The sequence below is a fragment of the Ovis aries genome, chromosome 10, assembly GCF_016772045.2.
Source record: "Ovis aries strain OAR_USU_Benz2616 breed Rambouillet chromosome 10, ARS-UI_Ramb_v3.0, whole genome shotgun sequence".
Taxonomy (NCBI): domain Eukaryota; kingdom Metazoa; phylum Chordata; class Mammalia; order Artiodactyla; family Bovidae; genus Ovis; species Ovis aries.
Window position 1 is genome coordinate 26,792,180 of NC_056063.1, and position 18,137 is coordinate 26,810,316.

General features: G+C 38.6%; 1 long non-coding RNA gene across 6 annotated transcripts in view; it reads left to right on the top strand.

The window, feature by feature from the left end:
* The window catches only part of LOC132657297 (uncharacterized), a 209,085-nt gene that overhangs the window by 63,270 nt on the left and 127,678 nt on the right, over positions 1-18,137 (top strand). For 2 of the 6 annotated variants that reach the window (XR_009595228.1, XR_009595229.1), the window contains exon 4: positions 15,263-15,315. The exons of the other annotated variants lie outside the window; for them this stretch is intronic. This is a non-coding gene — a long non-coding RNA (uncharacterized LOC132657297). The remainder of the gene's footprint in view (positions 1-15,262; positions 15,316-18,137) is intronic. 6 annotated transcript variants of the gene reach the window in all.

Genomic DNA, 18,137 nt, shown 5'->3' on the forward strand with positions numbered 1-18,137 from the left:
GTCACAAAGAGTCAGACATGAAAACATGTAAGATGTTAATGAAAGAAATTGAAGACACAAATAAATAGAAAGATATTCTGTGCTCATGAGTTGAAAGAATTAATATTGTTGAAATGCCAATGCTACTATAGTACTGACCATAGTTAGTATCGCATATTTGAAAGTTGCTGAGTGTAAATCTTAAAGTTTCTCATAAAAAGAAATGAATGATGCATTTACTGTGGTAATCATTTCACAATATATAAAAATACTGAATTATGTTGTACACCTGAAATTAGCATAATGTTATATGTCAACATTTTGTTGTTGTTTAGTTGCTAAGTCATGTCCCACTCTTTGGGACCCCATCGATGGTAGTCCGCCAGGCTCCTCTGTCCATGGGATTTCCTAGGCAAGAATACTGGAGTGGTTTGCTGTTTCCTTCCCTAGGAGATCTTCCTGACCCAGGGATCAAACCCAAGTCTCCTGCATTGCAGATGAATTCCTTACCGCTGAGCCAGCTAGGAAGCCATATACGTCAACTGTGTGCTCATTCGGTCTGTCGTGTCCAACTCTGAGACCCTTTGGACTGTAGCCCACAAGGCTCCTCTGTTCCTGGGATTTTTCAAGCAGGAATACTGGAGTGGGTTGCCATTTCCATCTCCAGGGGATCTTCCCAACCTAGGGTTGGAACCTGCATCTCCTGAGTCTCTTGCCCTGCAGGCAGTTTCTTTACCACTGAGCTATTGAGGAAGCCCCATATGTCAACTATGCTGCTGCTGCTGCTGCTAAGTCACTTCAGTCGTATCTGACTCTGTGCAACCCCATGGATGGCAGTCCACCAGGCTCTCCCGTCCCTGGGATTCTCCAAGCAAGAACACTGGAGTGGGTTGCCATTTCCTTCTCCAGTGCATGAAAGTGAAAAGTGAAAGTGAAGTTGCTCAGTCATGTCCGACTCTTAGTGACCCTATGGACTGTAGCCCTGCAGGCTCCTCCGGCCATGGGGTTTTCCAGGCAAGAGCACTGGAGTGGGTTGCCATTATATACACTGCGGCTGCTGCTGCTGCTAAGTTGCTTCAGTCGTGTCCGACTCTGTGCGACCCCATAGATGGCAGTCCACCAGGGTCCCCCGTCCCTGGGATTCTCCAGGCAAGAGCATTGGAGTGGATTGCCATTTCCTTCTCCAGTGCATGAAAGTGAAAAGTGAAAGTGAAGTTGCTCAGTTGTGTCGGACTCTTAGCAACCCCATGGACTGTGGCCCACCAGGCTCCTCCATCCACGGGATTTTCCAGGCAAGTCAACTATACCTCAGTAAAAAAATAATGTACATACAAATTGCCCCCCGCATGCTAGCATTTGTATTTTCACCAATTTGGTTGGAAATGCTTTTTTATAACATCCCTAACAGCAATAGATATCATCAACTTTTCAAGTTATTATTAATTTAGTGATTGTTAGTTACTTTATTTGTAGTTCTCTCAGTTCTTCGGAAGATAAAGGTCCTTTTGTGTGCATACTCGATTTTACTTTCCAAACTGTTATTAGCTTTTCCTTTTAAGCATAACTTTTTTATATCAAGAATCTTTATTTAGCATATATTTTGCCCCATTCCCAGTTATTATCTACTTAAATTTAAATATGCATGTTGCTAGGTAAACTTTTATTGCTGTTCCTTTCATCTTCATCTTTCCTTTTCCTGCAGTCTTTCTTGTTAATTTACTGTCTGGTTGTAGATTTATCTCCAGTATGCTTCTTATTGGAAGTTCTCTGAATTTCTGCTTTTGGGCAAATATTTTTCCTTTGATCTGGTTGGTATATGGCACCTTGGATGGCTTTAGGATTCTTGAGTTCTGTCCTTTACTCTCCGTCAGTTGAAAGTGGTCTGTCATTTTCTGGGTCCCTCTGTTGTGTGTAGCTGAGAAGCCAAGCTTTTCTGATGATTTGTTTTGAACTTAATCTTTCTTTCATAAAACTCTTGTAAGAGTTTTTCATAAGTTCAGGAATTTTACCTGCATATGCCAAATGTATGTCCTGCTGGGAACTTAGCCCTTTACATCTATTCTTTTCCATCAACTCGGGGACATTATTTTTCTTTTATGTGCATAATTACTTCCTCTTCTGAATCTGTAACGTTTTTCTCCTGGAATTCCTGGAATTATGTCCCCTGAATCTGTCTATCTAACCTTATGTTTTCCCTCATAATATCTAGTCCTTTGTAATTTTTTTTCCCTTTTTTGGTCCCACTTGATGTTCTAGATTACTCTTTTTTATCTTTTAAGTGGGAGAATCAGAGATTTTCTTTTGCAAATGTCCTTTTTGGGGGAATATGTGATGAGATTAAATTTCCTTCATGTACTGCTGTTACTGTTGTTGTAATGACAGGTGGTGGTGGTGGTAATGGTAGTAGCAGCAGAAGTAACAATAGTATTTTGGTTTGGATTGAGATCTGTCTTCTTTTACAGTTCCATTTTGCTAGAAATTCTCTCCTGGATTTTTAAAGATTTATTTATTTATTGGCTGTGATGGGCCTGTTTCTGCTAATGCAGGCTTTCTCTAGTTGCGGAGAGCAGGGCCTGTTCTCTAGTTGCAGTGCACGGGCTTCTTATCGCAGTGTCTTCTCTTGTTGAGGAGCACGGCCTCTAGGCACGTGGGCTTCAGCAGTTTTGGCTCATGGGCCCTAGAATGTGGGCTCGGTAGGTATGGTGCACAGGCTTAGTTGCTCCGTGGCATTTGGGATCTTCCCAGACCAGGGTCTGAACCAGTGCCCTTGCATTGCAAGATGGATTCTTAACGACTAGACTGCCAGGGGTTGGTGTTTTAACCAAACTTCTTCTCCTGGGTTGTTGTGGCTCTCTTGGATAGGTTTCTTGTTTTCTTTGCCTTGCAGCTGGGTTATGGGGACTAAATCTCTCTCCTCCTAAGTCCCTTTGGGTTTAAAGGCAAACACCTGGTCTGTCTCAGAGGCAAAGAGGATTCAATCCCAAGGAATTAGTTGTAAGGATGATATGAAATTCAGCTGAATAAAACTTAATGTATTCATTTCTAAAAATTCAGGAGTAAGTACCAAATAATTTCCCACTTAAATATTATTCTCGATGTGCCACTGTGACTGCAGTTGTGATAGTTTTTATCTGTATATTACAAGCTCCTAAACAAAGCACTGATTCCAGGAACCATCTCCAGTCCAGCCTTCACTGCTGACCATCGAGGATGGGCAGTTCCCTGACCTCAGCATGCCCCAGTTTCTTTATCTTTAACAAGGGATAATAATACTTGTTCTACTTCCCTCACAGAGTTGTTGTGAGACTAAAGCAAAACAATGGAACAAATTTAAAGTGGTATAAAATATACAGTGTTGATGTTATCATAGAACATTGGCTGAGTGCATTTTAAATGGGAAAATGCAAAATTCTTTGCTATGTGAGGTCTCTATATTTTATGGATCTACATTTTACTATTAAAGTCTTCTTGCTCCTTTGTTTTAACTTGAAAAGAAAGAAAGAAAGAAAAACTAATGTGTGGTAACTTTTTGCTAGATAGCAAGTACTCTTGTACAGATTGTCTCAAAAAAGTAAGGATTGTTCCCATTTCACAGATGAGAAAACCTTAGTCAGTGCCAGAGTGAGAGTTTTAACTCTCTTCTCCTGACTCCCACGACATGTTGGTACTTGTTTTGCTGTCACTGGAGCCCAGGACAGAAGCTCCCTCACTCTGATTTCGGCTTGCCCTGCTGTGGCTGGGCTGATGCACATTTGTTGACATTTGTATACACGGCTGCCTTAGAACTTCTCTCTAATTAATGTCATTACGTCACATATTCTCAGTCATGCCCTATCTTCATTTCATTTCTGTCTCCCACCTCTCCTACACTGGAAAACTTAGTGAATAACATTTCTATACTTGTTCTCTCCCTTCTTTCTTTCGCTCTTTCTCCACAAAGCACTGTATGTCATTTATTTTCTATCCATTGAAACTGCTTTCTGCAGGGTCATTAGTAGCCTCCGTGTCCTTTAAACTAATGAACACTTCAGTAATTATCTTACTTCACTTTTCAGCACTACTTTATAGCACTAACAACACTCTCCTTCTCCAACAGATTTCTAGGAATTTTACTCTCCTGGTTTGTCTCCTCCCTCCTTCTCCAGTAGAATTTCCCTGCCTTTTCCAAAGGCTCCTTTTCTTCTCTAATATTTTTAAATACAGCCCTCCCTCTGGATTCTGGTTATTTGTGCTCAACTTATTCTCTCAGAGAGATTGTAGAATAGAAAGCAATATGCTGATGACACTGGGATCATTTTATCCACTCCAGATTTTAGTTTGGACCTCCAAACACGAATGTCCAAACTACTGGACATATCTACTTAGTGGCCTCTTGGGTGTCTCAACTTCACAAGGTCTACAATTAAACATCCTATGTCTCCTTGTAAACAGAACTGTTTACAGACCCAACTCCTTAGATGAAAAGCTTGGAAGTTTTTTTTTGTTTGTTTTTTGTTTTCTGTCCCTCATCACCCACTTTAAATCATCCCCCAGAATCCTGACCAATATCTGACAGGTCTGTTTTTTTCTTTTCATCATTGTAGCCACGATCCAGTCCAGGCAACCTTTGCCTGCTTACTACTTTTGTTTCTCTCCAATTCATTTTCCATTCTACATCCAGAATGAGCTCCCTAAACTACAGATCTAGAGGGTACCAGCAAGCAGGTAGGGGCCTACCTGTTTCTTTCAGATCCCGATGGAGAAAGTTAACACAAACATCAGCTATAAGCAAGGTGAAAAATTCACTCAGCTGTGGTTGAACGCTAATTAGTGAAAGGCAATGTGATTGTCTTGATGAATTTTAGTTTGGATACCATTGAGTGAGGCTATGGGAAACTGTAGCCAGATACAGATGCAATGCTGGTCACTGCCTTCAACACAGATGTGTTTTCTATCTCTGAATCAGGAAGATCCCTTTGAGAAGGAAATGGCAACCCACTCCACTATTCTTGCCTAGGAAATCCCATGGACCAAGGAGCCTGGTCGGCTACAGTCCATGGGGTTGCAAGAGTCAGACACGACTTAGCGACTAAACCACCACCACCACTTAATTTAGTTTTAGAAACTCAAGTATCACTGACTCCCTAGCTGCTTGTTAACATCCTAATTATCAGTTAACACCTTCAGAGGAATTTGTACACTATCCTCTGGGAGAGAGACCCAGTAGAAGGATGGCCGCCTGTCAGGTTATACATTTTGCATCTTGTACTCAATTTATCCTCACATATCATGCCCAGGAGGACAGTAGTGGAATACTTTCATATCACAAATGTGGAAATTCTTAAAAGGAACAGAGAAAATGAGTTGTCTCATGTCACAGAGCTCACTAAATGGAGAGCGGCATCTGGGCCAACATCTTGTCCCTGACTCTCTGAAGCTTAAGGTTTCCAGTTCTGAGACTAAGCCTCCAGGAACAAGAAATTCAGCCATGAAGCCATGTTCACATGCTTCACCTGGTAATTACTTTTTGTAAAGACATAGTAGCTTTAAAAATATCAAAACCAGCTCCAAGAGTGGGCATGACTCAGCAGTATATAAACTGGTAAAAAAAGAAAAATGTCATTAACTGTTTCAAAAATTTAAAAACTCACCATAAGACTGGCACTTTCAAATGTAGTCATTATTTCCAGGCCCTTTGCTATTTATACTGACAAAAATTGATTCTTTTTTAAAAAGTCATTCACAGAAATCTTCTTTCAAGTTCTTGGATTTCCATAGGAGACAAAAGGTCATATTCTTATTTATAACCAAACTTGAAGAGATTTAGAATTCACCGGCACTGAGATATTCCTAACTCTCCTAATACATGTACCTCCTGGGAAAAGAAATGAAAGCACCTAAAATTTATTGGCCTGTGTTTTTATTCCCTACCTCCTGCCCCTTTCCCTAGAGCGAATGTAACATCCTGTTAAAAAAAAATTACTTGAACAATTTGAAGATCTAAAAAAGAAATTAATATAGAACCAATATGTGCTTAATGTAGAAAATATGATAAATACCCGAATATTTTCAAATCCAAACCAAATCACCCTAGGATCACAATCTGAAGATCACCATGGGGTCACAGTGAAGTGATTTTGCGCGTGTGCGCACACACACACACACACCCACACACACACACACACACACATAGTACCTATATATGCTGGTAAATGCTTGTGACCATACCACATGTACTACTAGGAATTGTAGACACGGTGCATGTGTATGACTGCTTTCATGCCTAGGGCAGATATTAGTGATCACAAACTACCTTACCTATCTCCTGAAAAACCTATATGTGGGTCAAGAAACAACAATTAGAACTGGATATGGAACAAATGATTGGTTCAAAATTGTGAAAGGAGTACAACAAGGCTGCATATTGTCACCTTGCTTATTTAACTTATATGCAGAGTATATCATGTGAAATGCTGGACTGTATGAATCACAAGCTGGAATCAAGATTGCTGGAAGAAATATCAACAACCTCAGATATGCAGATTATTAACACTCTAATGGCAGAAAGTGAAGAGGAACTAAAGAGACTCTTAATTAGGGTGAATGACAAGAGTGAAAAAACTGGCTTAAAGCTCAACATTCAAAAAACGAAGAACACGGCAAGCCAGTCACATCTCTTCATGTCAAATAGAAGGGGGAAGCATGGAAACAGTGACAAATTTTATTTTCTTAGACTCCAAAATCACTGTGGACAGTTACTGTGGCCATGGAATTAAAAGACATTTGTTCCTTTTAAGGAAAGCTGTGACAAACCTAAACAGCATATTAAAAAGAAAGACATGAGTTTACCGACAAAACTCAATATCTCAAAGCTGTGGTTTTTCCAGTAGTTGTGTTTGGATATGAGAGTTGGACCATAAAGAAGGCTGAGCACTGAAGAAATGATGCTTTCGAATTGCTGTGCTGGAAAAGACTCTTCAGAGTCCCTTGGACTACAAGAAGATTAAAGCAGTCAGTCTTAAAGGAAATCAACCCTGAATATTCACTGGAAGGACTGATGCTAAAACTGAAGCTCCAGTACTTTGGCCACCTGATCCAAGAGCTGACTCATTGGAAAAAAAACTGATGCTAGGAAAGATTGAAGGCAAAATAAGAAGAGGGCGGCAGAGGATGACATTGTTAGATAGCATCACTGACTCAATGGACATGAATTTGAGCAAACTCCAGGAGATAGTAAAAGACAAGGAAGCCTGTCAAGCTGCAGTCCATGAGGTTGCAAATAGTCGGACATGACTTAGTAACTGAACAACAAGGTATATTAAGCTGCCATTTTTTTTGAGCCATTGTTTGTCTGTTATTTAATCCTAACAATCACCTTAATGAGTTGGATATTGTTATCCTACTTCTAATATCCTGAAGCTCTAATTTGCAGAGTTGTAAAAAGCCTTTCTAAGAACATGTGGCATTACAAATGGTATGCACAGAGTGACTTCTCAGTGCCAGACACTGTTTTAAGGGCATTATCTCATTTAGTCATCATAGAAATATTGTCAGGCCAGTCTAGGATGGAGGGACAAAGATTAAGTATATTTTTTCAGGTCATGCAGAGCTGCAAGGTGGTATACCTGGGATTAAAACCCAGATTCACAAACTCCGTAGGTCCCCTGTCCTCGCTCATCAGCTATTGTGTTAAGATGCAAGTGGCAGACTTGAGATTCAGCACCATCTCTACTGATTCCAGAGCCCATCCTCTTGAACCAGAGATGCTCCTAGGTGTGGAGAGTAATCAGTGACATTTTGCAATCACTTGTACACTGTGTAGCATCTCATTAATGCTTAATCACTAAAGTATTGAAGTTTGTGAGTGGTGTGTTTTTAAAATCAGAGTGAATTAAAAGTTTCTTTTTTGTGGCTATCCAAATTTCTTATTTCTATAAAAAAGAAATTTCATGTTTCCATAATGTTTGCTTTTCTTGTGGTTTAGAAACATATAATGTGTTATCTGTCTTCTTGACAAACTTGTAAGTTTATAGTATTGCCACTTACATGCACCATATCACAGCAGGTCTCTAGATTTTGTTCAGGCTGAATGACTGAACCTTCATGAACCATTGAACAGTGACTCTTCATTTCCCAATCCCCCAGCCCCTGGCAAGCACCATTCTATTTTCTTAGAGTTGGCTACTTTAGATACCTCATGTAAGTGGAATTATACAGTATCGATCTTTCTGTGACTAGCTTATTTCACTTTTCTTAGCCATTCAATTATACTTCCCTTACGAGGATGTTACAAGATTATTTTGAGTGCAGGACTCTGATAAATGTGACTTTAAAAAAATCAATGCATAGCATAAAATATATAACATTACATAGAATGTGTGCTCAGTGAGTTATTATTGAATAGAATTTTAAATTTTAGTACTTGAAACTTTCCTATAATCCATTACATATATACATATGATTTGATATAATGTTCATTCTTCCTTTTCCTGTACATAACACATGGTACCAACACGAAAATTTCCTGTAAATCATAGAAGACATGACATAGAGAGGCTATTATCTTGGATACTCTGAACACCGTATTTCTTATAAATAATTTTCTCTTAGAGCTACACAAGGAAATGGTCACTAGAGTCACTAGAGTCAGAGAGTAGAAACTGGTGACCTCTTGACTGGATCATTTAAGCTTAGATGAAAAAACTACTCACGTGCTCATAGTCACATTTTCAAAATTCTAAATTAATATTTAAATTTGTCTTCTCTAAGGCTCATACATGAATTTTCAGTTTTCACATTGATTCTTAGTTTGATTTTACAACTAGCTCTAACTGAGAAGGTTAGAGAATATTTACCAAGAGCTCATTCATGTGGAGGAATTAACCTGAAGCCTTGTTGTGATATCAAAATAAAGCTCAAGTATTATGAATTTTATTGTTTAGTCAATGGTTTTATTGGCCAGTTTTTCACTTTCAGTGAATGGGTCTTTGAGTTTGAAGTATGATTTGGTAGGTCATAATTTTGGTTTCTTCTCTGTATTCTGAAGTCAGTACATCTCTATCTCACTCTCAAACAAAGTGAATATATCACTTTTATTCTGAACACATATGATTGCTTTGAATTGTTAAGCTTTCTAGAAAACATGTAATATATATTTAGCTCTGTACAGTTAAGAATTAGCATAAATCTTACATCTCATGCTTTAACAAATTTATGAGCATGACTAGTAAAAGGGAACATGGGGTGGAATTGGAGAAGGCATTGGAAAGTAAAATAAACAGACTATTGAAGGACAAGAAAATTATATAGAGATTAGGTTTTAATTCCAAGTATTTTATTATGCATTGCCATCATCATGGCACAGGACTTTTCAGAGAGGCTAAAGTACAGAGTTGCTCTGTCTGGGCTATTGGTGATTTCTACAGTAACTGAATATACAGTGATTATTGTTTAAAGCTAGTTTGTGTTCTTGCAAAGAAAGTCTTGAAGAGTGTGAAATATTCCGGCCATCTATAACACTAGGTTGTGCATTTGTGCATGTGAACACACATATATGAACAAGTTATAAATGAAGGAGAAAAAGGCTCATTTAGGAGACAAAACAACCTCCTAAAATGTTTCTTAATAATTTGTCTTATTGGGGCTGGACTCAGATTTTTTCTGGTCTTCAATAGTTTCCATTAACTTTTCAATTTTGTTTCTTTTATTCTTGTCCTTCAGTTTCAAATAAGTGGTTTTTTAAATTCAGTCAATTGAATAAAATTGTCCTTCAATCCACATTTCTCCATCAAATCCACAAGGATATTGTAAGAGACTTCTCATCTGTCTTGCTCTGACAGAAGTTCTACAGTAGTTAGAATGCAACTTTGCATTTGCTCTTAGACTGCAAATAATAGAAAATTTGCATACTATTCAATTGACTTGAATGGTAAAGATATGTATTATCTTAAGAAACCCAGATTTGAAGCAGCTTTAGGGTTGGTTCCCTGGAGAAGGAAAATGGCAACTCACTCCGGTACTCTTGCCTGGAGAATCCCACGGAAAGCCTGGTAGGCCACAGTCCATGGGGTCTCAGAGTCGGACACGACTGAGCGACTTCACTCACTCACTCGCTCACTCACTCACTCACTAGAGTTGGTTAATTCAGCAGTTCATTGACATAAAAGGATCTGAGTTCTTTTCCTCTTTATGTCCTACCATCTTCATTATGCTGGCTTATCTTTAGGATATTGTTCCTCTTGGTCACAGGATACCTGCAGAAGTTCCAGGCATTGCACCTGGGCAAAACACTCTCTACTATAAAAGCATATCTTTTTCTGTGTCTTTTTGTTTTATATATCAGTGAAGAGATCTACAGAGTAGACTTCTATCTAATGTTTCATTGATCAGATTATACCACATACCCATTTCTAAGGTAGTCACTAGCAAGGGTTTTTACCATGATTAGCCTAGAGTACTCAGCATTTACTCCTTAGCTAGGAATTAGATTATACTTCATAAGCACTTGACCATAAGGAAGTAGGATAGACAAATGACACAAACCAAAAACAGGGATCTTCCAGGAAGGAAGATGTTATCAGTTTCTGTCTGTTTCTGCGCAGTTCTTTCACATGTCTAGCCTTTGATTTGGTCAAAGATTTATACTTGAGACACCAGGGTGCATATGGGAATATTTGCAATAAAATAAAAAAGAGACATCTTTCAGAAAAGGTAGAAAAAGAAAAAAACAAAAAAAGCAAAGCAAAGAGCTCCAGTCAAGCAAAAACAGATTCCTTCCAAGTGTGGAAATTCAGACTTCAGTGAGTAGAGATGAGATCAGTCTTGGTCCTTCAAAATTTATGCCATGTTGGAAGCTTCTTCCTTCACATATTGGGTAAGGATGACCTTGTTGAGTGTAGTTACACACTGACCAGGAAGGATCAAGATTGTCCAGGGAACACTGGGCACCTCTTTGATGTCTCCTACAAATTTTGAAAGAATAATTCTACAACTAGAAAGTCAATTACTTTTTTTTTATTTTTATGATAATGAAAATGAAAAAGCAGGCATCCATGTGATTTCAACCTCTCATTGGAAGCTGAATGGTTGCTGATTGCTGGAAGCTAAATTCTATTTTATTTACCTAGTATTACTGTTGTTGCTAGGAAACCATGCTTCATAGTTTAGCATTTTATTATGAAAAATAAAATGTCTAATTATTGCAAAGGTATCTTGATGTGTGATTTAGCCTTTTATATTTAAAACCTCTACATGTTTTTCAGAAAGTTATTTTATGGTGAATTGGGTGACACATATTTAATTTTTTTCAAAATTATTTATATCTGCCTCTTTTAAGCTGATTTATATTTTACAGCTTAGGCAGTTTATTGGTTATTAAAAAATATTTGCAAAACTGTTCCAGAATTGAGGAAATTTTCTAGTGAGTCACTGGATGGTTTTAAAGTCATTGTTATAAATCTCTCTACTTGGTTACTATGGAGTTTTTTGCCTATAAGTCCTAAGCAAAATTCTTCAATGAAAACTGCATGGACTCTGAAAGTTTTACTGTGTTAAGTGCAAAATTTATCTGTTCTATCTGATTTATCTAAGTCACTCATAGGTGGCGCTAGTGGTAAAGAACCTGCCAGTGCCAGTGCAGGAGACATGAGATGTGTGTTCGATCCCTGAGTTGGGAAGATCCCCTGGAGTAGGAAATGGAAATCCACTCCAGTATTCTTGCTTGGAGAATCCCATGGACAGAGGAGCTTGGCGGGCTAAAGTTCATAGAGTGGCAAAGAGTCAGACACTACTGAACAACTAGCACTTTCACTTTCTTTCATCTGATTTATAGTGATGCATAAATTGCATCACAATATAAATTGCAATGTATATTTCAGCCATGAAATTAAAAGATGCTTACTCCTTGGAAGGAAAGTTATGACCAACCTAGATAGCGTATTAAAAAGCAGAGATATTACTTGACCAACAAAGTTCTGTCTAGTCAAGGCTATGGTTTTTCCAGTGGTCATGTATGGATGTGAGAGTTGGACTGTGAAGAAAGCTGAGTGCCGAAGAATTGATGCTTTTGAACTGTGGTGTTGGAGAAGACTCTTGAGAGTCCCTTGGACTGCAAGGAGATCCAACCAGTCCATTCTGAAGGAGATCAGTCCTGGGTGTTCATTGGAAGGAATGATGCTAAAGCTGAAACTCCAGTACCTTTGGCCACCTCATGCGAAGAGTTGACTCATTGGAAAAGACCCTGATGCTGGGAGGATTGTGGGCAGGAGGAGAAGAGGACGACAGAGGATGAGATGGCTGGATGGCATCACCAACTTGATGGATGTGAGTCTGAGTGAACTCCGGGAGTTGGTGATGGACAGGGAGGCCTGGTGTGCTGCAGTTCATGGGGTTGCAAAGAGTCATACATGACTGAGTGACTGAACTGAACTGACTGATACATTACAATACTATACCTCTGGGAAACTATTTTACAAGAATGTATGAATGTCCTTATCTCTGTTGAAATTCCCTTTAATATTGCAGCTGAATCTGTCATTTTCCAAACCTACTCTTCAGAATACTTGAAGAGTAAAATTATACTGGTACAGTAATAACAATGACAGTGATATCTTGGATTTATGTTTTTCTTTCCAGAAAATTATCTCACTTGATTTCATGCTTATAATAACCCTACATAATATGTGATGAGATGCTATTATTCCCATTCTATCCAAGTAAGAAGTTGGATATTTGGACAAGTTAAATGAAGTTTCCAGTGTCAGACAGCTGGTAGGGGGTTGAGCTGGGATTTGAACTTAGTTTTTCTTAAAGTTCAGTGCTACCACCTACTTCTATGATGCTGTTACTGTGTGTTTAATGTATGTGCTTGCTAATCTGCATACTCTAAATTATTGGGGAGTGTTTCTTGTTGCAGGATTTTATCTGAAATATTTACTTTCAATCAGTAAAAACTGTGTGTGTGTGTTCAGTCTCTCAGTTGTGTCTGACTCTTTGCGAACCCATGGGGTATAGCCTGCCAGGCTCTTCTGTCCATGGGATTCTCCAGGCAAGAATACTGGAGTGGGTTGCCATTTCCTACTCTAGGGGATCTTCCCGACCCAGACAAACCCTTGTCTCCTTCATTGCAGGTAGTTTCTTTACCTCTTACCCACCTGGGCTTCCCTTCAGTAACAACTGAAATAGATTCATTTGAAATATTTACAGTGCTTAAACTTGCCAGGTTGTGTGTTTGGTTCTTATAGTATATACATTTCACCTGTACTGTCTGTCTCAGTACTTTTAAGGGATTTTTCAATTCATTCGACCTCTAGGATTCTGTAATTATTGGGTGTCTGACTTATAGATGACACATCTTTGTAGAGGCTCTAACTTCTGCAGATGGTGTAGTTAGTTAGGCTTCAGTGTTTATTCTGTTAAAAGGGCAGCAGCTCTAAATTAAAAAAAAATTTTTTAATTGTCTTTTTCGTTTTTGACTGTGCTAAGTTTTCGTTGCTGCTCATGCTTTTCTCTAGTTGGGGCCAGCAGGGGTTACTCTTTGTTTCATTGTGCGAGGTTCTCATTGCAGTGACTTTTCTTGTGGACCACGGGCTGTAGGGCACACGAGCTTCAGTAGTCAAGGCTCCTGAGCGCTAGCGTACAGGCCTGATAGTTGTGGCCCATGAGCTTAGTTGCTCCATGGCATGTGGGATCTTCCCAGACCAGGGATTGAACCTCTGTCTTCTGCATTTACCATGAGCCACAGGGAAACCCTAAACTTTATCATTTAAATGACCTTTTTGGAGAATTCCATTAAGATTTATAGACTTTTTTTTCTATAAACTTGCATTTGCAGTTAATTCTAATCCTTAATTTCTGTGTTTGGAAATTTATTAATAATTTGAACATCATCTTGTTGCAATGAAGTTACAGTGGCATTGGACACTTATATGCCATTCTGTGAATAAAGATCTGGTATCAGGGTTTGGATTTGCTTGTCTGGCTTTTGTTTGCCTTTTTATATTGAAAGAAGCATTGGTTTTTCAAAATATAAACAACAACGGTGTCTCTTCCAAGCAGTTAAGGCAGTTGCTTTTGATTAAGACACTTTTTTCTAGTCTGTCAGTATATGTGTAGTCATAGAAGAACACTAAAATCTGGCAGATATATTTAAAATTTGAATTTGGTCCCTTGCTACTGGGCCACTGAAGTATGAAGAACAGAGTCAGGGATTCAGAACCTTTAGTATTAGGAAATGTAGGCAGCAGAATTGAAAATGTGAAAGGACAGTTTTTCAGCAGGTGTATGTGGTATGTGTTTGTGTGTAATGGCTTACACATATTATGATTTGACTCCCTATAAATAGATACAGGAGATGGCTATCTGTGAGAAAACCATGAAACGTGTGGCATTGACTTTGGGACTTGGTTGTGGTCAGAAGCCAAAAGGGCTTTGAGGAAAATGTCAATAGGATCCACCAGTGTGTTGAGAAAAGTGTCAGCAGATGCCTAAAGAGGTCAGGTGGGATGATGGTGGCAGAATGTTCACATCACATTCTTTCCCAAACTGCTTAAATCCAAGAAAAGAAAATTACTTAGATTGAGGCTGCTTTTCAGTGGATAAGATCAAAAATAATGTTACTGTTTGGGTTCTGAGCAAAAATAGCCCACCTTCACTGCATTTCTCATTTTGCTAGCAATTCTTATCTTTTCAAAATAGCGTTTCATATATGATCCTATTTTATACTTTAAACAGCCTACTGAAGTAAGCAGATCAGCTATGACTGTCTGACCTCATTTTAAGACAAGCAGATCAAGAGGTTAAATAAGAAATGCAAGTCACCTGGTTCTCTAAGGGCAAAGGCAGTACTAGATCGTGTTCTCCTTAGTCATGATCGCACAGAGAAGGGTTTCCTGTAGTGGGTGGTAATTTAACAGTTGCTACCATTGCACAAGGGCAGGGATAGTCCAAGGGGCTGGAGAACAAGAGATAGGCTAAGCAGGTTCCATCTGACTGCCCCTTGACATTCCTCTTTCAGAACACACATTCTGGGAGAAACAGACTGTTGTGATTGTATTTTGTTTTTCTTTCCTGTCTTAGCTCTTTGTATTCCGAGTATAATTCCAGGTAAATATTTCAGGTTCTGGAGGGTTGGGTTTTGCTCCAAGAACTTTAATATTTGATGAGTCTGGAAACTGAGAATCTGATAAGAAGCATACAACACAAGTTGCTATTAGATTGCTTTTATACTGTTTCCCTAAAATTCATATTTAAAGGTGAATCCTAGATACAATTGACTGACCAATTATATGTGATTCTTTCTAAATAGGAAGAACCCACAGAGGAGGAAAGGACTAATTTGTGGATGAGTCTTCAAAGCAGGTACCGTTTGCAGGGCACCTGTTTCTTTAAAGATAGCTGTAAGAAGACAGATTGCAGGCTATTTTTTCTTTAAAAAAAATTCTATTGAAGTTTAGTTGATTTAAAATGTTGTTTTAATTTCTGCTGTATAGCAAAGTGACTCAGTTAAACACACACACACACATTTTTTTCATATTATCTTCCATTGTGGTTTATCACAAGATATTGAATATAGTTCCCTGTGTTATACAGTAGACCTTGGACCTTGTTGTTTACCCATCCTATGTATACTAGTTTGCATTAGCTAATCCCAAGCTTCCTGTCCTTCCCTCCCCTAACCCCTCTTTCCCCTTGGCAACCACAAATCTATTCTCTATGTCTGTGAGTCTGTTTCTGTTTCATAGATATGGCGTATTTTAGATTCCACATATAAGTGATATCATATGGTATTTGTTTTTCCCTAACTTCATTTATTATAATAATCTCTAGGTCCATCCATGTTGCTGCAAGTGGCATTATTTCATTCTTTTTGTGGCTGAGTAGTATTTCAATATATAGGTACCATATCTTCTTTATCTGTCCATCTGTTGATGAACATTTAGTTTGTTTCCATGTCATGACTATTGTAAATAGTGTTGCTATGAACACAGGTGTGCATGTAATTTTTGAACTATTATTTTCTGTGGGTATATGCCCAGGAATGTGGTTACTGGATCATATGGTAACTCTATTTTTAGCATTTTAAGGAAATGCCATACTGTTCTCCATAGTGGCTGCATCAACTCTCATTCCCACCAATAGTGTTAGAGTGTTCCCTTTTCTCCACACCCTCTCCAGCATTTGTTATTTGTAGGCATTTTAATGATGGCTGTTCTGAGTGGTGTGAGGTGGTACTTCAGTGTAGTTTTGATTTGCATGTTTGTAATAATTAGCTATGATAAACATCTTTTCATGTGTCTGCTTGCCATCTGTATGTCTCCTTTGGAGAATGTCTATTTAGCTGTTCTGCCCATTTTTTGATTGGGTTGTTTGTTTTGTTGTTGTTATTGAGTTCTATGAGCTGTTTGTATATTTTGGAAATTAAGCCCTTTTCTGTCACATCATTTGCAAATACTTTCTCCCAGCCTATAGACTGTCTTTTTGTTTTGTTTATGGCTTCCTTTGCTGTACAGAAGCTTGTACGTCTGATTGGATCCCATTTGTTTATTTTTGCTTTTATTTATGTTGCCTTGGGAGACTGACTTAAGAAAATGTTGCTATAATTTATGTCAGAGTGTTTTGCCTATGTTCTCTAATAGGAATTTTATGGTGTCCTGTCTTATATTTAAGTCTTTAAGCCATTTTGAATTTATTTTGTGTATGCTGTGATGGTGTGTTCTAACTTCATTGATTTACATGGGGCTGTTCAAATTTCCCAGCGTCACTTGCTGAAGAAAGTATCTTTTCCCCATTGTATCAGGCTGTATTTTAAACCTCTGAAGTGATGCAAATATAATAATAATTATCCAAGATTTTTCAGTTCAGTTCAGTTCAGTCGCTCAGTCGTGACCAACCCATGGCGACCCCATGGACTGCAGCACACCAGGCCTCCCTGTCCATCACCAATTCCCGGAATTTATTCAAACTCATGTCTATCAAGTCAGTGATGCCATCCAACCGTCCTCTGTCGTCCTCTTCTCTTCCCACCTTCAATCTTTCCCAGCATCAGAGTCTTTTCAAATGAGTCAGTTCTTCGCATCAGGTGGCCAAAGAATTGGAGTTTCAGCTTCAGCATCAGTCCTTCCAATGAATATTCAGTCCAACTCTCACATCCATACGTGACCGCTGGAAAAACCATAGCCTTGACTAGACAGATCTTTATTGGCAAAGTAATGTTTCTGCTTTTTCATATGCTAAGTTGGTCATAACTTTTCTTCCAAGGAGCAAGCATCTCTTAATTTCATGGCTGCAGTCACCATCTGCAGTGATTTTGGAGCCCTGAAAAGTAAAGTCTGTCACTGTTTCCACTGTTTCCCCATCTACTTGCCATGAAGTGATGGGACCAAATGCCATTATCTTAGTTTTTCAAATGTTGAGTTTTAAGCCAACTCTTTCACTCTCCTATTTCACTTTCATCAATGAAACATACTGAGAAGTCTGAAATAAGGAAGGGTAAGAGGTAACCCCTTGAGCTTTGGATCATCAAAAAACTACAAGATAGTTTCTGAACTATATTAATCTCTTTAGTTTTCTCTTTTACTGGAGGATTGGGCCACTACTTCTCCACCCTCCTAACTTCCCATAACATGCCCATCCTGAGTGTTTCTTCCATTAACATTGGTACCACCTATGGAATTTCTTTTATCATTTGAATAATCAAAATCAAATCATGAATCACATGCCTGGCAGCCTTCTGTCTTAAGGAGTAGCACCAGCAGAGCTGGTGAGCAGAACTCTGGCCTCAGAGCAAAGGAGATGCAGCAGAAATAGTTACATAGGCCTTGGAAGGGAATCTGCATGAAATGATGGCATCTATGAGAGAGCACTTTGTAAACTATAAAATGTTCTGCAAATATGAGGCTTTACATAAATCGATCTCAAGAAGTTGTCCTCAGAGTTCAGGCACTGTCTATATCTTCTGGACCCATTGCTTATACATGCTGACACTGCAGTGAAGATCAAATTTGAAGACAGTCACCATCAGTGATAACTATATTAAGTGAATTAAGCTAGTGGCATTTGCTGAGAAGCTCTGAAGGACAATGTGCTATTCTCAACATGCTATTATTTGTTTAAGTAAAAAGGCAAAAGGAGAAGGGGGCAGCAGAGAGTGAGATGGTTGGATGGCATCACCAAATCAATGG